At 40.1% G+C, this 23,509-nt stretch overlaps 2 protein-coding genes and 1 long non-coding RNA gene across 5 annotated transcripts in view; 2 read left to right on the top strand and 1 right to left on the bottom strand.

The window, feature by feature from the left end:
• The window catches only part of LOC121739148 (neurocalcin homolog), a 296,747-nt gene that overhangs the window by 256,587 nt on the left and 16,651 nt on the right, over positions 1-23,509 (top strand). The window lies entirely within an intron of this gene.
• The window catches only part of LOC121739149 (neuronal calcium sensor 2), a 137,082-nt gene that overhangs the window by 105,695 nt on the left and 7,878 nt on the right, over positions 1-23,509 (top strand). Inside the window, exon 1 of one of the 3 annotated variants that reach the window (XM_042131493.1) lies at positions 21,002-21,024. The exons of the other annotated variants lie outside the window; for them this stretch is intronic. The gene's annotated coding sequence lies outside the window, so the exon portion shown is untranslated. Of the gene's footprint in view, positions 1-21,001; positions 21,025-23,509 lie in introns of those variants that run through there. 3 annotated transcript variants of the gene reach the window in all.
• On the bottom strand, positions 12,849-21,972 carry LOC121739152. Its single transcript, XR_006037402.1, has 3 exons — positions 21,962-21,972; positions 15,434-15,439; positions 12,849-13,013 (listed from the first exon to the last, which is right to left on the bottom strand). It is a non-coding gene; the product is annotated as an uncharacterized LOC121739152 (long non-coding RNA).

Consider the following 23,509-nt stretch of genomic DNA (forward strand, 5'->3'; position numbering starts at 1 on the left):
AGAAAAACTGGTCAAGAAGGCACACCCAGGAGCCGATTCCAAGATGATCGACACGAACATTGTGCAAGCATTTGTCGACGGAATCAGGGACCTAGAAATCAGAGCTGCAGTGAGGCTACGTCACCACACCTCGCTAAAAGAAGCATTGGCGCATGCTTTGGAGGTCGAGGCTGTTCGCCGTGACATACGACAGACCCATAAGGTCCACAAGGTCTCTGAGGAAGTTAAGGAGGTCAAGGCTCCCGCGAAGAGAAGTTTTGGAGCCATGTGCTACAAGTGCGGTGAGAGGGGCCATCTTCAGCTCAACTGCCCGCAGAAGGAGACCCAGATGGCAAGGATGAAAAGGCTCGAGGAACAAGTAGAGGAGCTGAAGAAGCAAGGAGTTTCATCCCCTGTCCGGGATCAGGGAAACGAATAAAAGCCAGGACTAAGGGGCGAGTACTGGCTGACGTGGAGGAAGCCCCGATAACTGTTATCTCCCAAGCATGCAGCGGGAACAGTCTTGTGATTCAGGGGACTATTAACAGGACGGATTGCAAAATGACTCTAGACACAGGAGCCTTTAGAACGATAGTGAACCCAAATCTGGTAAAAGCCGCAAGAAGGCACGAAAGGAGAATTAACTGTCGGCTCCTTACCGCCTCCGGTCAGCCAATACCCGTCCTGGGAGAAATGTCAGTTACGATGAATGTGGGGGAGTTCTCATACCCTCATGACGTTATCGTGGCTGAGATTATGGATGATTGCATCTTGGGTTTGGATTTCATGAAGAAGCACAACTGCAGAATTAATGTCGCCGACGGAGTGTTCAAGTGTGGCGAAGAAGAAATTTTTATCCTTGGAGGCGCCTGCGGGAAAGTTGAATGTGTAAAGAAAGTCATAATACCTGGACGTGCGGAAGCTCGGGTGCTGGTGAAACTACCGCCAGCTGGAAAGAAGAAGTCAAACAGATGCGTGTTAATCGAAGACACACCTACCAAGACATCAGCGCAAAAATTGATGACGGCAAGAACCCTTGTTAGTGGAAGCAGTAACGCTGTGGTCAGAGTTTTGAATCTTGGTGATCGCGAGATCTGCTTGAACAAAGGTGACGTCATTGGAAAGTGCGAGGAAGTTGTCTGGATGAGAAAGTGTAATTCGATCACAGGCTCAGACGCAGCAAACACCAGCAACTATGGAATAGTGACTGAGCTACTCGATGACTGCAAGAGTAATCTGACTTATTCGCAGGGCATGAAAGCTAAGAAGTTTTTACAACGCCACGCGAATATCTTCTCCAGTCAGGAAGGCGATCTTGGAAGAACGTCGATGGTTCAGCACAGGATAGATACCGGAAGCGAGAACCCAATTCGTCAACGAGCAAGACGGATACCCATTGCAAAGGAAAAAGAAGTTGAAGGCCTTTTGGAGGACATGAGAAGGAATAAGATAATTGAACCGTCTGCAAGTCCGTGGTGCTCACCGGTTGTATTAGTGAAGAAGAAAGATGGCAGCACAAGATTTTGTGTGGACTACAGACGTCTCAATGATGTCACTAAGAAGGACAGCTATCCATTACCTCGAATCGACGACACTCTGGATACCTTGAGTGGCATGAAATGGTTCTCGACCCTGGACCTAAAATCTGGATACTGGCAGGTGGAAATTCATCCAAAAGACAAGGAGAAGACAGCGTTCTCTACCGGTAAAGGTCTATGGCAGTTTAACGTCATGCCCTTTGGATTGTGCAACGCACCTGCCACATTTGAGCGACTCATGGAGTGTGTACTGGCAGGCTTAGTTGGAGAGGCTTGCTTAGTCTATTTGGACGACGTCATCATTGTTGGCCGCGACTTCGAGGACCATTTGCGAAACTTAGAACGAGTTTTCGCCAAAATAGAGGGGGCCAAGTTAAAGTTGAATCCGAAAAAGTGTCGTTTATTCAGGAGTAAGGTGAACTATCTCGGCCATGTTATCTCCAGTGATGGAATTCAGACGGACCCAGAGAAACTAGAAGCAGTCCAAAATTGGCCAACCCCTAAGAACAAAACCGAAGTGCGGGCATTTCTCGGCCTATGCTCCTACTACAGGCGTTTTGTTAAGGGATTCTCAGAGATAGCCAAGCCATTACATCGGCTGACAGAAGATAAACGACAGTTTATTTGGGACGAGACTTCCGAAGATTCTTTTCAGAAACTAAAGAAACATCTGTGTGAAACACCAATCCTGGGGTATCCACAACCTGAAGGTCAGTTTATAGTCGACACGGACGCAAGCAACACGGCCATTGGAGGGGTGTTATCTCAAAAACAAGGTGAAAGAGAAGTTGTAATTGCATATTTCAGCAAATCTTTATCTAAGCCAGAGAGAAACTACTGTGTGACAAGAAGAGAACTCTTGGCTGTCGTAAAGACGCTACAACATTTCAGCAAGTATCTCATCGGCAGACAGTTTCTACTGCGAACTGATCACGCAGCCTTGAAGTGGCTACTACAATTCAAGAACCCAGAAGGCCAAGTAGCTCGATGGATTGAACAACTCCAGGAGTATGACTTCAAGACGGAACACCGTAGCGGAAAGGCACATGGGAATGCCGACGCACTTTCGCGAAGGCCGTGTTCGGAAGACTGCAAACATTGTGTTAAGCAGGAATCTAATGAAGTAACATTAAAGTTAACGAAAACAAGTCCTTTGGGTCCATGGGAGAATGATGGTATGAGAGAGGCTCAAGAAAGAGATGACGACCTTCGACACATCATCACATGGAAGAAACGGGGTGATGAAAAACCAATCTGGAGTGAGGTTGCACCCACTGGCGCTGTCACTAAGGCGTACTGGGCGCAATGGGACAGTCTGATTCTTCAAAACGGAATACTTTACCGGAAATGGGAGAAGACCAACGGCAGAGAGTTCCATCTTCAGATAGTTGTCCCAAGAACGAGAGTACCGGATGTTCTCCGTGAAATGCATGATGGCGTATCAGGAGGTCATCTAGGAGTAAAGAGGACGTTAACGAAAGTGCGAGAACGATTCTACTGGTTGCATTGTCGAGATGATGTACAGGATTGGTGCCGCAAATGCACTACTTGCGCTGCAGTGAAGGGACCACAGACAAGGAGCCGTGGGAGCCTGCGCTTGTATAACGTTGGCGCACCGTGGGAACGAATCGCAGTTGACGTAGCTGGGCCATTTCCTGTAACGGAATCAGGAAACAAGTATTTCATGGTTGTCATGGATTACTTCACCAAATGGCCCGAAGTGTTCGCCATACCAAACCAAGAAGCTACAACAGTCGCTTCTAAATTAGTCGAAGAAGTGATATCTCGGTTTGGTGTGCCTCTGGAAATCCATTCTGATCAGGGCAGGAATTTCGAATCGCAGGTCTTCCAGGAAGTGTGCAGAATTTTGGGAATGCATAAAACAAGGACCACCGCGTACCATCCACAGTCTGATGGAATGGTTGAGAGATTTAACCAGACCCTTGAGAGGCATTTGGCGAAATTGGTAGATGACAAACAAAAGGACTGGGACAAGTATATACCGCTCTTCCTTCTGTCGTACCGTACCGCCGAGCATGAGAGCATAAAAGCTACCCCGGCTTATGTCAATTACGGTAGAGAACTGCGAATACCAGTAGACCTCTTGACAGGAGGGTCACCGGAGGAACCGAAGACCGTACCAGATTATGTCTGCGATTTAAGGGAAAAGATGCGCTATATACACGCCATGGTTCGGGAAAATGGGTTACAGTCAAGTGAGAACATGAAGACCAGATACGACCGGAAATCGAATACAAGCGGCTTCGAAGAAGGGTCACTGGTGTGGCTGCATAACCCAACTCGCCGAAAAGGCAAATCTCCAAAGTTGCAGACCAAGTGGGACGGCCCATACAAAGTGGTTACCCGATTGAACGATGTGACTTACAGGATTCAAAAGCAACCAAGAGGGACATTCAAAGTGGTACACATAGACCGTCTGGCGCGATACCATGGCAGTAACAATGATGCTCGGGACGAGCATCTCTAAGAGGGGAGTAGTGTTACGGTACATGGTATACGGACACGTGGTGCGCAAGCACATACTCGTACCTTCTAAAAAGGTCCAATGTTTGTTTACGTGTTTACCCTTTATTTGTTAGCGTGTTTGAATTTAGACCTTATGACTGAGTCCATAAGGTCTAAATTAAATTCAACTTACTGCACTTATCGCAAGGACGGCAGTTTTATTGTGGCACATTCCCGAGCCTACTAGAAATTTCCCACGGTTGTTTACTTGTTTACGTGAATCGGGAAATTTCTGGAATTCGTCTCGCCATATAAAAAGAGCCGCAGGCAGGTCCGGCAATTCAGTTCGTTTCGAGTTTTCATCAAGGCGATTTCGGAGTGATCAATAGTGAGTGAACCAGTGAAACCTGCGACTTGGCTACGACCTAGGACAGTGATAGTGCTTAGTGATTGGACCTAGTGATTTGTGTTTGGACTTAGTGCTAAGTGTGTGACCTAGTGTTTAGTGCAGTGTTAATAAAGTCTTCAAGAGAGTCACCAGGTCTTTCTCTCCAAATCCTCGAACCCTAGCACGTAACAATAGTAACTCAATAATTGTAACGGATATTTGTTGAAAAGCCCAGAAAGATTCTTAATTTCGAAAAATATAACAGTTATATTTTTCGAAATTAAGAATCTTTCTGGGCTTCAAGCTATCAATATCAAGTCAAAAGAAGTGAATCGTGTTTTCCGTTAGGCAAATATCAGATAAATATATTACAATCTATACTAATATTATAAATGCGAATGTATCTCTGTCTGTCTGTCTGTCTCGCTTTCACACCAAAACTACCGAACCGATTGTAATGAAATTTTGTATACAGATAGTCTAAAGCCTGAGAAAGGAAATAGGCTACTTCTTTACTGGAAAAAAGGGTTGTAAGGGGGTGAAAATGCGTAAAGAACAATGGCCAAATCGTACCAGGTGGGCGGTGGCATCCCGATATGCCATTAGTAGCAAAAATTCCCTAATATTTTAAGGCATCGAAAATCATTAGAAATGTGTTTATAAATAGCCACAAAAAAAAGATCAATATATTTTAGTTTCGTTATGTTCTGACAGCCGGCGATCATTCGCAATCGTTCTATTTTTTGGGTAATTCTCTACGAAAAATTGAAATAATTAGAAACGAGATCGCCAAATATACATTTGTAGGCCACACCGAAGTCGGGAAAAAGGTAGTTCTTAATTCTTACCTCAAAATAATTGTAAATGTTATTAATTATTATAAAAAATCGTGGCTATTTAGATATAATTCTCAAACGGAATTATGTTTAGAGCATAAGAACAACCAAATCTAACTATAGTTTATTTTGGGACATCAAAAATAAAAGTCGAGTCCAGCTCCTATACAAATTTGGCCATGATTATTTGTTCAATTTAAGTTAGTTCCAAAAATTCATGATAGATGGCGCCGTGCGTCTCCTACATCGCTTTTTGCAAAAGTCTTTCTATAAAAGGTGGTATCATCTCACATTCAAGTTTCGATTTTTTTCGATTGTTATTTCTATTCTACGTTAATAACTCAGTATTTTATCTATGCAGTGACGTAACCTTAAACCTATCAATGATAAATAGTTTATGGGTAAAGTTGTGTAATTGGGGGGCTAAATAAGCTTTAAAATTTGGCATAAAATATAAAGTTTAATTTAAATAAAATAAAAAATGAAATATTATGTGCACAGCTGTTTTGATTTAAGGGGTACCAGGGTTTTTTTTGCAAAAGCTTTTGACACCAATTTTGTTGAAATCGCGCGCTATAAACTGAAGTCCACGCGGACGAAGTCGCGGGCAACAGCTAGTGATTAAATAAATATCAATTTGGCAAATTTGGCAGCCCGCTCTTAATGCACTATAAAAATTTACGCCTTGTTCGAGAAAATCATTTATGTGTGATTGGATTTTTAATTAAAAAGGAATTGGAACACTTCAAGATCTATTCCCGGCTTCATTACCATTATTCGATTTTATACGTTAAATACTACAGTTAAATACACTTCTGTGTCCAGACATCTTTGACGTTGTGTTGAGTAAATAAATAATAATTCTTATTCGTCTGTTGTATTGTAGCGTTAATTATTATGCGTTACATTTTTGTTTTTTCGCATAAAATAAACGAATATTTACGAACCGGTAGAAGGTACCTTGAGCAACAAACGGAACTTGGTATGATATCCGGAAATTCCGTACGGCAGGCCGGCTTGTAACTCGTAACTGTGTGTGTGAGCAATATCCACAAATACAAGTGAAAACAGTCGTGTTCGAGCTCGACCATGGGCAATGTTTCAAATTAACCCCCCGGCAAAACCGTGTGTTGAAATTACATCCCGCTAAGGGTGAAAATTCCATTCCATTGGACCCTGCGGCCACACTGATTCACACTGATTGTGGCTGATGGGCGTTGGTTAACCACGATTAGAGCTAGAATTCAGATAATACACGCTAATGTTTCCAATGCCACTGCAAACGACGCGGTAACTTGATTGTCGATAGAAAGTGCGAAACAAAAGTGAGCCTCAGGTCCCAGTTAAATCAAGACATAAATCTTAGACCAGCTCTCTTCCTTAATAATAATATCTTAAGTTTATATACTTTACTGGTTTTACATTCACGTTGTCACTGTGCGAGGCGCCAATTGCAATGCTCGAGCTTAATAATTTCGATTCAAAGCCAAAAGCGAGCTCCACTTCTGTGGCATACGTATTCATTCATTCTGCATGCTCTATGTACATAATTATTCTTACGAATTTCGAGTTGTACATTGACTAAGTGAATAATGTCAAGTGCGCAGCGGTCTGTCAACGCCAAGTCTGTAATTGTGTTGCGGTTGTGGCCTGTGAGTCGTACAACTGTTTTAACATGGTCGTTATTGTTATCTCTCCGCCTGCGACGAATTTCCCCGGCTCGCTGAAGCACATTACGGCGAACTTACTGCGCGCAAACTGTATGAAAAATAACGAGAGAACCACCTCGCACCGCTCTATCTGATGGGCGACGCTCCGAACGATGTTACAGAACAATAACGGCGCTTTCGACTGAAAGGTGTTGAATTTAATTACTGTATGTTAGTTTTAATGACTCCGACAGTCGTTTTCGCGACACATAAAAATACTAGTGCATTGTTCCATTAAATGCCACCGCGCCGTATATTGGAATTTGGAATATCGAACGAAGGTGATGCGACGTCGAAATCTGCAAATTGATGAGCCGTTAGGATAAAGGAAATTGGTATTCTCGGCGCGCACGAAGGCCGGGGCTGGGCTCAGTTTGAGGACGAGTTCGACTCATGAATATTGGCCGGCGCCGCCACCTCGATTAGCAAGGTCTCGCGCAAGTTACACGTTGCCGACGACGGCGACCTGTCGCCCCTACGCGACGCTTCGAGCTACAATTATTTGAGTAGTTGCTAATCGATCGATCGACTAACCTGATGCATTGCGCACTCGCTAGTCGCAACACTGACGACTGTTTTGTAGCGGTGGCGAGTCGCGGTCGCCTGTAGCTCGTCTACGCCATAGGGCAACGAGCACGACGTGCACCTGTCTAGAAGTGATTCGGTGACATGACATAGCACGTACAATTCCCGCAATTGACATTCATTCCACGCCATCGGTAACCGCCAAATTAACCGACGAGCGGTATTGTGGCACAAAGAAACGGAATGTGCTAATACACATCACAATCAGCTTTTTACGTTAATGTAGAATTTGTTAAACAAAAAATGTAATTGCCTCTGCTAGGTTGAGTTGAATTTAACCGCTGGCTTCAAGAAAGTAAAATAAGTTACATTAGAAAATTCTTTACGTGGAAACCATGAAACGTTTTAGGCTTCTTACAGACGAACCGTATAAATAAAATTTAACTACGCAACGGACGTCTCGCATCAAACGGATTTTTTTTACAGTATGTCCACTGTATCGACAGCGTACGCATTACTGACTAGCCTAGTAAATGAATGCTCAAAAAGGGGATGTGAATGGAAAAGTCGAAAGCAGAAATTTTGACTTAGGAACTTTGTTTGGACTAATTAGGAGATAAACATACTGGCTAGTCGGTAACCCGTACGCTGCCGATACAGTAGAGGTACTGTGAAAAAACTGCTGCCGATACGTGCCGTTGACTGCAGTTTGCTGCTGCTGACGCGTGCCGCCGACACGTGCCGTTCGTATGTACGCGCTCTAAGGTTCCAAAGCAAACGTGACTGTTTTATATAATGCTCCATTTGTAAGCTGTCATGTTTTCAAAGAAATTATAAATAAAATTGCTCGCTTGTAAATTTTTACACTTTATGTTACGGATTAAATTTCGTTTGTTAATAATTATTATACCTTAGCAATTCATAATCTTCTTATAGAATAGACAAACTTATGCAACTGCATGTTTGAATCTCTATAGTCTATATTATAGTGTCTCTTCCAAAAATACAACGGTAAAAAAGTTAATTTTTCTTTGATATAATGTACAATTTTAATGACAAAGGAAGTAAAATATAATATTGTGTGACAATGTGAGGGTCGTGTTTACTTATGATATTTTATTGTGCGGGATTAACACGACACATGGGACCCCCGCCTGATGGATCCCGCCCGCACTCATCGATCACTGAAGGGTTAAGGATGTATGGACCTTAAGTTTTGCGATAAACGAATACATGTAGGAGGGGGTGAGGAGACGATGTGATTTTCCAAGTGATAGTAGGACATTTAGTTTACCAAATACTTGTGTTTTAACGTGATCGAGTTAGTGAGATCACAAATAACTAACTTAAATAATATTATCTACTCTTTTGTTTTATATTTTAGAAATGTTGCTTATAAATTATATTATGTTTTATGTAGCGGCTACATATTATGTATAATCTTTATCATAAAACTCAGCTCGGTATGACATAAATATGTATGAGTACAGAATAACTATTTCGAGCCGTCAATCGCTTGAAGAGTCTTCAATTTTATGTGCACAGAAAGTTTCATAAGTTATAACAAGAAAAGTTTACAAACTCCGCTAAATTCATGCTTAGTTAACATAAATTTGAAATATTTTCAATCAACTAGCGTGGAACTCCACGCTAGGGTAAAAAATTTTTTCTAGGTAAATCAAATTATGATAGAGTTTGTTGATAATTTAAAAGCGAGCATAAATAGTAACGATTTTTGTAATTCAACAAAGTAAGAACGATGCTTTCCCTTCCGAGGCAAGCGTTTTCAGCGATAAAGATTTAATCGATATTCACATTCTTACAATATTGCCATCAATTATGGGCATCAGTTATGGGCTTATAGCACAGAATAAATAGAAACAAACCAAGACGATGTAGTGCAAAAAATAAAATGTATGTGTTTATTCCACGGCGGTGCCGCGCCTAGGTGTTTTAAAATAGTGTAATTTGCGTTGTTGTAGTAGCGCGGAATGGTTATCTTGTGTCGCAGCGTAATCTGTGGTGAAAGTGTTTTGTAAAGCCCTCGAACCTACTCTATAAAAATAATAAAGTTAATATTCAGCCACGGTCTCCGCCGAGGCTCTGTTATGTATTAAAGTAGGCTTAGAATATAAACAACGAGTAAACTGCGCTATAATCCATAAAAAGTAGCTTTATTACATTGACACAATTTTACCTTTGAACCTGAGCGAGGCAAGGCTTCCATTCAACTTATTAAATGGTGGAACGTGTAAGCCTTACTCTTACAGAAATATTCTTTAGTTAAGTTTGCTCATCTACGATAAACTTATTCATTCCATCTTCTCATTTTTGTTGAACGTTTTTACTTTTTAACTGTAGACAGCTAAAGCGTGTCCCTCGGGTCCTAACATTTTGAAATATTTTTTGTAATCGATAGGTCGGTTACAGGGGGTAACACACTCTATTTTATTACAATATATCACTACTATTTAACGGGTCTCTGAAATATATTGGTCCTCGATAGGGAGAGGTTGATAGAATCCGTTCATGCTGATCGCAGGCCGACCTTACCGGATTCGTTTTATTCACAAATATATCCATTGTGTGCAGTTGTACTGGAGTCCTAATGTATATGTTTATGTCACTCGTAATCACTATATCGCTCGTACAATCTATTTTAGTTAATGCGTCGTTGAGAGATTATAGAAACGGGGCTATATCCTTAGTTGATGGCGATCGATATATCGCCAACACGGTTATATTGCGATCAAAAGATAAACAGATATCTTACATAGCAGAAAACTCCAAGGATCCCAACAAAGACCAATACCTCATTCTACTAGCATCATTCGGGCTGCTCCCAGCCCACACCTTACCTACTTACCAGCTCCAAACTTCCCGCCAAAACTTTTGTTGCCCACTCTACCATAACGGACCACGATACTACACTTTTCCTAACAACATAAAAACTAAAGACAGGATCCCGGAAAACTACAAATCAACTAGATTATAAACAAATATCCAGCGAGCTAGCTAACTTAGATTTTACCCCAATCTATCAATTACAAGACCCCAATACAGCAGCAGACCTATTCGTTTCCACTATGAGGAAAATAATAGAGACCAATACAAAAACGAGAAAACTCTCTAACCGAAAGAAACTTTTAAAGCCGTGGGTAACGCCCGGCCTCCTCCGCTGCTTAAAAAATAGAGATAAAATGCATGAAAAACGATCCCGACAATGCAATCCTGTCAATATCATACTCCCGTTACAGAAGCCACTGTACAAACATTCTGAAACAACTGAAAAAAGAATAAAATGAAAATGAGCTGTGTGCCTAGAGCGAAAAAATCGTGCAAACCTCCGATTTTTGCAATAGTGGATGAAAATTGAAAAGAAAAAAAGGAATGTGTAGCTGATAACATAAATAATAAAGTTTACCTATTGAAAAGTTGTGCTTTTGATTTTTAAATGATTCTCTTCCGCTTCAAGTAAAATCATAAACTGTAAAATTTTGAAGAAAATCTGCATATTTATTTCTTTTAGTTATGTAGCAAAATAATGAAATATATTATTATTTTTTGATTTGTATCGTTCCTTATATTCCAAAGAAAGAAAATAAGTTGAAAAATTTTCCGAAAATGTAACACAAACTATTCACGTATATTTCGAAGAAAATCTGTATTTTATTTCTTTTGATTAGGTTTTAACAGAATAAAATTATTTTTTTATTAACTTTTTTTCATTAATTATATTTGCTAAGACATACGTAAGCGAAAAAAAAAAACAAATTAGGTTAAGAACTGATATTTTTTGTATTTTGTAAGCAAATTTGTTTTTTTTTTCGTTGGAAAACCAAACATAGATCGTTTCTTACGCCGGTTCTTCTCGCCGGGATAGTTCCCGAACCGTGGTACGCACCATTAGCATCAACGTTCTGAAAGTATTTGTTACAAATCTATTCGGAAATAAAACTATTTTTATTTTTATTTTTTTAGCATGCGTCTTTAGTATGTACGTGAGATTTGTAGCAACTAATTTTTTTTCTGGCTTAAGTGGGAAGTTTGAATATATTTCAAAGGCTAGAAAAAGCCTTTCATTTGTCGATGCATTTAATGTTTTAGCTCTTACTTAAATAAATTCTCAACAAATGTAGAAAAAAAAATCTGTTTATTTTATACATTTTTGGAGATATTAAAACGTTTTTAAGTACTTAAAACTTATCATTTCTCTAAAAATGAAATACGCACAATAAGTATGTGTAGCACACTTCTTGATACAACCCTTAAATCTACCCAAACCCTTTTATCTTGGTTACGACGAGCGTTAATCTCTAAAAACTTTGCAAAAATGTTAAAGTTGTATTTAGATAACATTTTAAACTTTCGCGTTGCATTATAATGAAACTTTTTAATCGGGACTTAACGCGACTTATTTAAGTAGTAATGCTACTACGAGTACATACTTTTTCTCGACGTTTCGGCCGTGTTGCAACGGCCGTGGTCACGAGGTGACTGCAGGAGCGCGACGTCTTCGTTTGCACCGGGCGGTCGGCTCTACGACTACCCTCGAGTTGTCCAATATTTGTGTTCCAATACACTGAAAGTCAGTAGGTTCACTGCGACACACAACACTAACTGTATCCGGGTTTACACTTATAGACAGAGGTGACACACGCGGTTTGCACTTATTGATCACTGGATTCCAGGCGGGCGACAATTTAAATCCGTCCTCACGATTGAAATTTTTGTACTTTTTAATTTCAATTGCTTCACGTATTACTCTCGTGTGGTAATGACGATCCGTAGAGAGGATTTTAGGGTCGTGTAGCTCCATCCAGTGATTAGTCCCCATATCAAGCAGATGTTCTGCTACCGCGGATTTATTTGTCTGGCGATTTTTCACTGCGGCTATGTGCTCTTTCACTCTTTCGCCAATAGTCCGTTTCGTTTGGCCAATGTACGAACTACCACAGCTACAATCTATTTTATAACCCCCAGGAGTTTGGAAAGGTAAGGAATCCTTTGGTGACCGAAGTACTTGTGATATTTTACGTAACGGAGTATACACAGTCTTAATGGAGTATTTCCTCAGCTCTGTTCCAATTTTGTCCGTTACGCCTTTGATGTATGGTAAAAATGCTGCTTGACGGTTCACCTCTGGATACCTCGTTTTCTCCTTCTGTCTTCTCAATCCCCTCGACACCTTATACCTGTTACGTCGAGAAAAAGTATGTACTCGTAGTAGCATTACTACTTAAATAAGTCGCGTTAAGTCCCGATTAAAAAGTTTAAGTTGTATTTAGCTTAGCAAAGCAAACTTTCTTTTTTAAAAATTGTGTTTTGGTTAATTTTCAATGTAAACAATCATATAAGAGTCATTAATTAACAGGTAAAAGAAAAAAATAATTTCTTGATTGGTTTTATATGGTGAAATATTAATTTTTAATTAAGTAACTAAAAAATTAAAAGCACAAATAATTTTTTGGTAAACTTTGCAAGTTATAGTGTAAAAAAGAAAATGACACCTCAAAAACAAAAATCCATTCACTATTACAATTTTCGGAGGTTAAAACCTCTGGGCGCTCCACTAAAATGCCACAAAAACACAAAAGCACTTTGTCACACTATCAAAAAAAAAACTAGGCCTTTACATCCATTGTGGATGATTTATACAGTATTTTTCAGAGCGAAGTAACCACTCCTCAAATACTGTAGTGCTTGGGACTAGATTTTTTAAAATGCCCGTATGGTTGCCCAAGCGCATACAGCATTCTCGCATCATAGTCGGCCTAGTCCAGAGGAAATAACTAGTTAATACGTCTGGGACTATGTGCGGGTTTCCTCACGAGGTTTTCCTTCACCTTACGAGCGTCCGTATTACGTACTTGAGATCAGAAAATGTCTCATAGGTACACGCCTCCACCTGGGTTAAAACCTGCACCCTCTAGGTGTGCGAACCAAAGGTCTACCCATTAGGCCACGGACGCTCAGCTCGTGTCTTTGTTCAATTTTATCCATATTCAAAACTGTTCACGAAATTTATTTTCAAATTAAAAAAAATCAATAAAATTTTCACGCCACCAAAATCAAATTTAAAACACAGGTGGCCAAAGACACGAATTTAAAAATGACATACATATTTTTTTTAATTTTAACATTTTAAATAGCAGAGGCTAGTTATTTCTCATCCCGCCCTCGTATTTCAATCGACTCATGATCGAAGGTTTACAAATCTGCACAAAGTGGCCTCGACTTGGTCTCTGGATCGTTGCGCTCCAACATCCTGACCCTAAATGCTTAGAAAACGAAATATATTGCTTTCGCAATACGAAATTCCCCCCATACAATATCCACATACAACATCTACGCCCATACTTGTCCCAAATCGATGTCCCATGTACGTGTGAGTCACTGGAACGTATCACGAAAACTAAATACTTAGGCGTCATTTTAGACTCCTCCCTCAGTTTCCGCCAACACATTGAAACACTTACTGCACGAATAAGGAAGTTAATACCCATCTTCAATATTCTAAGAAAAGTGACCAGTGAAGATTTAAGGAGAACTGTATACTTATCGTTGTGTCAATCAGTGCTCACCTACTGTATTACAACGTGGGGAGGACTTACAAAAACATTATGCTGGCACAACTAGAGCGCGCACAGCGAGCTATATTAAAAGTATCTAATAACCTTCCTTTTCGATTCCCAACCCAAGACCTCTTTAAGAATCATAAATTCATGACCGTACGTCGATTATTTATATCCCAAGCAGTCCTAAAACACCATGCAGAATTACTTACACTCCACCATCCATCCTTTGCAAAAGACGCATCAATCCCAACACATCTAGTCATATTTTCCACACCTGTTTTGCTAATCGATTCTTTAGTTTTATTGGAGGCTACATCTACAAAAAGGTCAATGAAATATTAAATATTTATCCTGCGACAAAATCAGTTTGTAAAATTAAACAGAATGAATGGCTGAAAACTTTAAATTATGAAGAGACAGAACAACTCATAATGGTCCCTGATTAAATAATTATCAAAAACACAAACACACACACACCCACATCCAGACACACACACAAACACACACACCAACTATTAGCGGTCTACTGTATTGTAATTTGCAAGATGGCGGAGTCTCTGGTGTTCTGAAATACAGGCAACGCCTAGTGTAGGCACCAGTCTCCCACAAAACCTGTATTTTATGTAGAATCTTTAATAATGGTGTAATTTTGTGGTGAGAAAATAAATATTTATTATTATTATTATTGTAATCTTACAACAAAGTGTTCTGGAAACATGATCGTTTTAGGAAAGGTCGTGGTAGGCCTCTGCAAGTGCCGCCGACGCGTGCCGCCGACACGTGTCTTTCGTCTGTAAGAAGCCTTAAGTGGGCGACTAACCCTAAATTGTCGATTTTATATTTCATTTTTATACTTGAAAATAAGCCCCGAATTGTTTCATTTTCTAAAATTAGATACTACATTATATTTCCGAGAATTCGATCTGACCAAAACACGATATCTTAAAATTTTCTCGATAGAAAAAAATCACAAAGATGCATCTAATTTTCGCGAATTTTTCATTTATTGCCATAACCGTGCATTGACCTAAGTTAATATTTTAACACATTGTATAAAATTCTATCATTGAGTGATCGACCTAGTGGATTTTTAAAATGTTGTATATTTATCGAGCTATTGAGAAAAAACTAATTTGGCGATGAATTCGCGTCGTTCTTTTTCACCTGGCATATGAAAGACGGGCGTGAGTGTGAAGAGAGAAGGACGATGTTTGATTTTTGCGGTTAGTCGCCCTCTTAAGCATACAGAATGAAATCAGTTCAGTACAAATATGAAAGTTTAGAGCCGGATGGGATTTTCGTCAGGGAATGTCGGTAAGCCGCTCCGCATATTCAATACATGTTATGAGACAAAGCTCCGTGTATGCATTGGCTTGGAACCCTTAAATGTATGATTTGCCGTAAACAAATTCACGTCGTACTTGCCGACAGAATTGTTCGCTGTAGGAATTGGAATATCTTAACTTTGGAATGTGAACGAAGTTCAAACAGAGTTTGCTGATAATTTTTAAATTGAATTGTTTTTCTTTTAAGTAAGCCTAAATTAATTTTAAACGTTGTAGGTGAGCAAGTTTAAAAGGCGATTTTTAAAGATGTTATTAGCGTTAAATAAAGAATATTAGCTTTATGGTTTAGCTCGCTACCGAGCCATGACGAGCCATGACGTAGGTACCGTTCCTGAGTAGTATTCTCGAAGCGAAACGAGCGACGTGATCCTGGATTTTTCAGCACTCTAAGTTACATGCTGATTGCTGGCGTGAGTATGCCCTTCGGGGCTTCGGGTTGTATAGTATGAAGATACTGTATACAATAATTTGTGGTGTGGCATGGCAGTAGACGTAGGAACCGCCCGGCTAAGTTTGTGCTAACTTCGTACCCGACATCCGAGCCGCCGCGGTGGTTAGTTAACTTCACTTAGACGAAATTGTATCGGATTCACCGCCGACGATCATCGACATCGACTCGACAGTTATTGCTTCATCCAGTTTATATACTGTATCGATCTATATTAATTGCTCGCTTATTCTAACGGATCGATTGCAAGTCGGTGCGATAGAGTCACTTCCAACAATATTTACGTCTGTAAATGTCTATTTTCAATTAGCTAAATATTTGACTTTAATTACACGACCATAATGACAAATTGTAATCTCCTACCTTTGACTTCATTAAAAATTAACGTGCACGTTTATATGCAATTTTAATTCATTACGTCGCGTCGATTTTGCGCTGATTGATTCGACTTAATTATATCACTACAATTTGTTTGTCGATTAAATGTGACGTAATTTTATATTTTGTATCCAGATTGAGATGTATTTTATACTTAATTGTATCCTAATGACTTCTTATAATTTGTGGTAAATATTAATTAATTCATCAAGCCCAAATGGTCTACGGTGACCGAGACACAATAGAAATTCTACTGAGACTCGTTTTTCCACTATCGATGGGTTAATATCTAGCTAGTGTTAATTTTTTTTTAAAACAACTCATAAAATTTCCATTGCTAGAAACAAAGTATGTTTTCGTGTGATACGAGAATGCATTACAAAGTCAAATCGGTACAGTGAACCGTCTCGTATCTGTTGTATATTTCATGTATTCATGTTAAATGCACATCATAACCTGCTTATGAATAGAGCAGATCGTTCTCGAGATCCCATCGGCCGGTCGGTCTTGTTGCCGGGCTCGTTTCGGCCCACGTGTATTATTCAGCGGCGTCGTGACGCATTCTAGCCTTAACTATTCCAGTAAGGGCCAGGACAATACACTGCGTTGTGGAGTCGTATTGCAAAACCGAGCACTGCACACCAATATAGTTTTTAAGGAGCGAGTCTAACTTGCTCATATCGGCGCGGCGTCGGAAGTCGGAACTCGGAATAGAATAACGCTTCAATGCCACATAGTTAATTGCGTTGCCTTGACGGACGTCAACGCACTAGAAGACAGTGATAGAGCAACCGACGCGGCGGGCAAATCATCAACTTTATCTCTTTTCCGTGAAAACATTGCGTCATAAAATGCGCCGCTAAGAAACGGAGCTATGTAGCTCCGCTGCCGCTGGTATCTCTGAATATACGTGCGTATTTAGATTTCGATATGAAAATATTTGTGAGCGATTTATTTCTATTGTAGTCGTGAATCATGATTATTCATGTTTAAAAACTTCTGATTGTCTCTCGATGTCAAAAAGTACTCGTAATAGATAGATAAGCGTCGAAATATTTGCTAGCACATGTCGGGTCATAATCTCAGATGTCAGAACGGGCATAATCCTATTTTCTCGGAAAAAACTCGATTTTCATATCGGGTTCTAACAAAAATATCACATTCGCCAATAAGCTTATTGAAACTGAAAATTCATGAAAGATTTTATTTCAAAGTAATGCGCAATTGCAGCCCGAGGGCTTTTATATCTAATAATATAGTTTTGATTTATTACGGTCGAAGTAGATTTATAAATCCATACTAATATTATAAATGCGAAAGTGTGTCTGTCCATCTGTCTGTCTGTCTGTATGTTACCTCTTCACGCACAAACCGCTGAACCGATTTTGCTGAAATTTGGCATGGAGATACTTTAAGTCCCGGGAAGGGCATGGGATACTTTTTGTTCCGAAAAAATGTACGGTCCCTGCGCGATAAACCAGTTTTGGCGCAACGGAGTTGCGGGCGTTATCTAGTTGGGAAATAAAACATGCAGTTTATTAGAAAATATTGTAATGGAAAGTTATTTTTATCGAAGTTGAATGATGACTTTTTAAAAGTCCTATTATATTTTGGAACTTATATTTAAATATTGACAGCATTCAACAGCATCGTGTATTTAGCAGTTTATGTGACATTAATATTGACAATTAATTAATTTTCTCTATTTTTATTTGTACCTGTTTAGCTGTCATTTGTCAATAATAATAATATATAATTGATATTGTCCAAAAAATCCTAGAACACCCTAAACTAAAGTAATGCAATTGTGTAGGAGTTAGGACGCGTAAAAGTGGTCTGGCCAGAGGCTTTCAGCGGTCATTGCGTTAGATATATTTTGGTAAATCGATGCGTATGATGTCGTTAGGTTTTGGGCAGGTGCAGGCCGGTCGGGAAATTGGATTTCCTGAACAACCTGAAGCAAAACCTCATTAAATTATCGCGCGGCCCGCTCTGTTTTTACGTTCATGATTAAATATCGCATATTAAGCGTCGGACGGGTTCGAGCTACTTATTCGTTTGTGTATATTGTATATTGTAGCTTGTGATCACAATTTGAATTGTTATTTTGAATGAAGCGAGATTATTCATAGATACCTTTTGTGCAAAGATTGAAATGTCGTGGCAGAGTGGGGATTGTCCATTTTTTTTTAATTTTGCTCATTACAAAAACATTTCGAGGAATAAGGTCAGTGATCGTTTTTCTGTATACTCGTATAAACGAAAAAAACACCTACTACTATTTATATAATAAATATATAAATAGTACCAGCAGCTTAATTAATCCATCAATCCCCAAGCGGCACCCGGTTGTCGCATAACAATTGAAAATCTACTGTGTCTGCGAGGTATTAAGGCTCATAGGCCATAGCTAAAGTTTGGTACATTATAAAGGATGCACCTAAATAACACATTGTATCTGACCAGCTGCTCCAAAATACAGAATATATAATGCGGCATTACCGCGGCTTAACTCGGGAATGCGATCCTCACAGACAGTCCATTAATTAAACGCCTCATTTACTAATTGTATCAATTGTAATATCGACACCGTGTCAATAGTGTCGATACCGGTCCAGCTCATGACTCATCTATCACACCCTGTCATATTATTGATACCTCAATGAGAAGCTAGTTAGAGACCTTTGGTTATTTCAATTAGTCGGGACGCTGCCGATAAAAACAATTAATATGCTGCTGAAGGATAAAATTATACCAAGAATAAAATGTCAGAACTCATATCTTTCCAAGCTAGGCGGGCGATTTTTCTAGAGAATGCGCTAAAAGTGAACACGGTTATCAATTACGCAAGAAAGCCTGCGAGCAAAAGCTAGTTAACGAGGTTTCCGGTCTAAGGAGGTGGTTATCAGTCAACTTTCTTCGAAGTATTACCGGTTTATAACGTGTCTTTTACCTCATGCATTTTCTATTAGTGACTCCAGAAAATAAAAAAATCTGTCATCAAAAGACGATTGGAACTGAACGTTCAATTTCGTAGCCTATTGGATATAAGTATTTTTAGTGTTTGACCCGCGCGCCAGAAATGGAAGGCTATTTTAGTTTTTAGTCCCACCCAGTGCCTAGATTTAGTCCCCGATTCACGACCGATCCACGTGCCAGAACCTAACCTGCTAACCTGCAAATGCTTATCGCCTATTGGAAATTAGCGGAGCTAACCGGACGCGGGGGCTATCTATGATGAAAATGCCGGGGGTCTCATCGGCGCCCACCGGTGTGCGTCCGTGACATTCCCACACCCAGCCGTTAGCGAGGAACATTGTATTTCATCGGCCCTTATTTGCTCCAACTTTCATCGTACGGTATCATGTTTACCTAATATTCCTTTGTCACGTTCGCTTCTATTAATATGATCCACCTAAAATTTGTAACAAAAATACTTCACACGATACCAGTAGATTGTGAGAGGTCTGTGTTAAATGTGCTTAAATATTTTTTATTATCACGAGGCATAAGTCATAACGCTTTCTGATATTCGGTTCGATTAATTTATCCTGATCGAGCGATTTATCACTCCAACTCGAGTTCAGTTAATATTGATTCAGTTGACGGACAATGATGTTTGTGTTGCGTTTGAGTGCAGTCAGTGCTCGATACGGCGATCAGTCCGGAGTCCGGACGTCCGGATGTCCGGTGTCTGGGCCCTTTGTTTCAGGCCCTGCTGTGTTTGTCCGGCCAGCTTCGCTATAATCAATCAAACACGATCTATGCTACAGCGCTTTAGTCAGTACGAAGATTTTGCAGTGACATCAAATTTCCATTAAAATAAGTCTCTCGTAATTTACAAGTTTGCGTAAGTTTTTCGTTCAACTTAATAAAAGTTGGAAAGTTTTCAGGGGGTCTGTGCCTTCATTATGAATTCACAACGAAACTACTTTTAGCGGCTTCCAAATGAAGTGGAAGTTGACCATACTAATTAAACAATTGTGGAACTCGCTGGTACCTGCGAGTGGAAGCTGGCTGGATCCTCCCTCCGTGACTTATCATTCACGAGCCATACAAAACAGCTGTAAATAATTATATTATATAATATCTGTAGACGCTTCACACCACGTCAGTTTGGCTCCGTGCTAAGCTGAAGGACTTGCGGTACGGGTACCAGACAACGCAAATATTATATTTTATACTTTTACACTATACATATATATTTAAGATTTTTATTGTATCATACACATATTTAATACACATCCATGACCCAGGAACTTCGAAAACTTTTTGTTTCCTCGGCGGGATTCGAACCCGCGACCCCCGGCTTGAACTACCAACACGCCCACCAACTGAGCCACAGAGGTCGGTCAAATACCCTTGGAGAATTGAATTAGGACCCTATTCCTAAAGTAATGAAATCGAAACATACGACGGGTTCGTCGGTAGGTAAATGTTCATAATAACCTTTCCACTATTGTGGTTTACAACTTGCTCGTTAGCCCTAAAAATTAACGTAGCAAGCCCGAAAATTCGACAGATTTACAGGTACGAGGGATGTAAGTGCCAAGTTTAGTCAGCATCTGATATATTGGGCAGAGAAACAAAATCGATATTCCGTAAGTGGAAGTATATTAGATATAGGTTAATATTTATAGACGCCGGGGTCGAGACGGGAGGGTAAAGAATGCAGTATTTTTGTGCCAGTGAAGGAGTGCGGCAGTATGAATATTAAATATGTATCGAGTAGTTTGTTAATTTGGCAGCTAGATTTCGTTTCATAGAGAGCTCGAATGAGACGGTGGATATGGAAACATGACCAAATTGTGACAATAAGGATTGATCAAAAAGGTTTGAGATTCAATTAAAGCGCTTAAAACTTTTGAATATTTTTCTAGTGTTTTGTCAACCAAATTTTGTTGATAACATATAATAGAACGGATTAAAAGTCATATAATTTAAGAGTCCATCAACTCAAAGTATGAAATTCTTTCTATCTCTGTTAGCTACCACTTTCGAGATTTTTCGCAAATAAAAATGTTGTTCGTCTTATCAAAATATTTATACTCACAAAAATTTTGTTTGATAGTAATAAAAAAAATGTTCTAGGGCTCCCGTACTAAAGGATAGGATAGGAACGAAGAAATGTGATAACAATTTTCCTAATTTCATGGCCCTGCCTACTAAATGTTTCAGCACCCTGTAATTAGTAGTACGCGTCGGAAATAAAAACATTATTTCTCCCCGTACCATGAAAACGTGAACGTCAAGTTAAATATATAGCCTGGGAAAATTAAGGAATTCAGACCAAATAATTCATGTAGTTTTGAAAGTTGGTACAGTTGTTCCTAAATGTGTCAGATGAATATACTAAAAGTCCCCGAGGGAGGGACACGAGCCGGCGGTAGGGAAGGGGGAAAGGTGTCTTTATCAAGGTTCTCGCTTGTGACTCGAAAATTATTTATAATAAGTATCTCTTTAGTGACTTCTACATTAATAATCTACATTAAATTTCCTATAAATTACGTCTAAACATTTTTACTGCACGATCATTACTTTAGGAAGTACAGAGTATTAAAGGTGATAAAAACAAGAAGCTTAATCGTTTTACAAATAATTTTAATACTAAATTATTAAACTTAATTCTCTGTACCTACTTCTATCACATTTAATACTCTGTACTTCCTAAACTAATGATCGTGCAGAAAAATGTTTCGACGTAATTTATAGGAAATTTAATGTAGATTATTAATGTAGAAGTCACTAAAGAGATTTTAGTGACTTCTACATTAGAAATAATTTTAGAAATAATTTTCGAGTCACGAGCAAAAACCTTGAAAAAGAGAACTTTCCCCCCTCCTCCACCGCCGGCTCGTGCCCCTCCCTCGGGGGCTTTTAGTACCTATATTTATCTGGACACATTTAGGAACAACTGTACCAACTTTCAAAACTACATGAATTATTTGGTCTGATTGACGATTTTAAAACCAATTTTCTAAGACTAATAGTTATTTACTTATGTTGTATGTAACATTTATACACAGTTTCTCAGAATATCGTGTACCTGACTCCACTAGGAGTACTGATTAATGACATATTATGTTGTATTTTTAGGGGACACTTTAGGTCAGTGTTTCCTGACCATTTCGACATAATTATCCTGTGTTTAATTACATTTGTTTTCATTCGTCTTAATCGGTAGCAGGGGGTTTTCTAAAAGTAGTTTTATTTTTATTTTGTTTAAAAATAATTGTCTGTAGTACGTATCTCGTAGTATGTACCAAACTCAGTAACTCGTGTTCCTCGAGTGCTTCGCCTGGAGGCACGCAATGCTCTCATTACATCGCGTTCCACGGCTCTTATCAGTTGTGTGGATACAATAGTATCGTACGTGCATTAATGAAAGTTGAGATGTTCCATAGTGAGCCGATGGTGTGCGGCGTTCCACGGAGAATTGTCTCGCTTGAGGTATAAGGCTTGTTTGTTATGGTGCTAGAACTGACAAACAAAATGGGAACAGCAACCATTTTGTTTGTCAGGTTGTCCTTTGACATAGGCCTTTTTTTGATGCGCAGGGGAACTCCACCATGGGTGCCCCGGGTTGGGCAAGTGTTTCAGTTAGCTGAAGCACCCCGGGGGTATGTGAGACTCTTAATCACTGAAACCACCTGCGGTTCGCCTTCAGCCGTACAAAGGAGAGATGACCCGGATCTAACAAACACAGGACTCCCCCCACGACCGGCGGTCTACTTCAGAAGGGACCGGACTTTCACCAAAGTTAGGGAACGCTTCGGCAAACTGAAGCGTTCCCCTCGGCGCCGGGACTGGCTAAGCCGGGGAGGTTCCCATCCTCTCCCGGAGCCCCGTTAAACGAGACTTAGGAGGTTCGCATAGCGTCGCCTCCGCACTCCCGTCCTACGCCGGCGGAGCGGCAGAGAGGTGGGATCGTTCTCTCTGTCCCGCTCCGCGGCCTGTTTCTGCGACATAACAATTTCGCAGAAAGAGACTGCCGCCTGCCAGGTCTCATCGCTCTCGAGCATGCAGCGCACCATGCTCGGGGGCGAGAGGTACCCTCCTAGCACTGCCTCGTGGCAGTCTTGGCAGATCTTGGTGCTGCACGGCCCAACGATCGCACACCTCAAGGGTATGCTGGGCCGTGTCCTCTACAGCGCCGCACTCATGGCAGGCTGGCGTTGGCTCTCTCCTGGCTACCTTCCACAGGTACTCACCGAAGCATCCGTGCCCGGTGAGTACCTGCGTAAGGCGGAAGGTGAGGGGTTTCTTCTTGCGGTGGATGCGCCGCAAGAAGAAACCCCTCACCTTCCGCCTTACGCGC

Source organism: Aricia agestis, chromosome Z (assembly GCF_905147365.1).
Source record: "Aricia agestis chromosome Z, ilAriAges1.1, whole genome shotgun sequence".
NCBI classification, from domain to species: domain Eukaryota; kingdom Metazoa; phylum Arthropoda; class Insecta; order Lepidoptera; family Lycaenidae; genus Aricia; species Aricia agestis.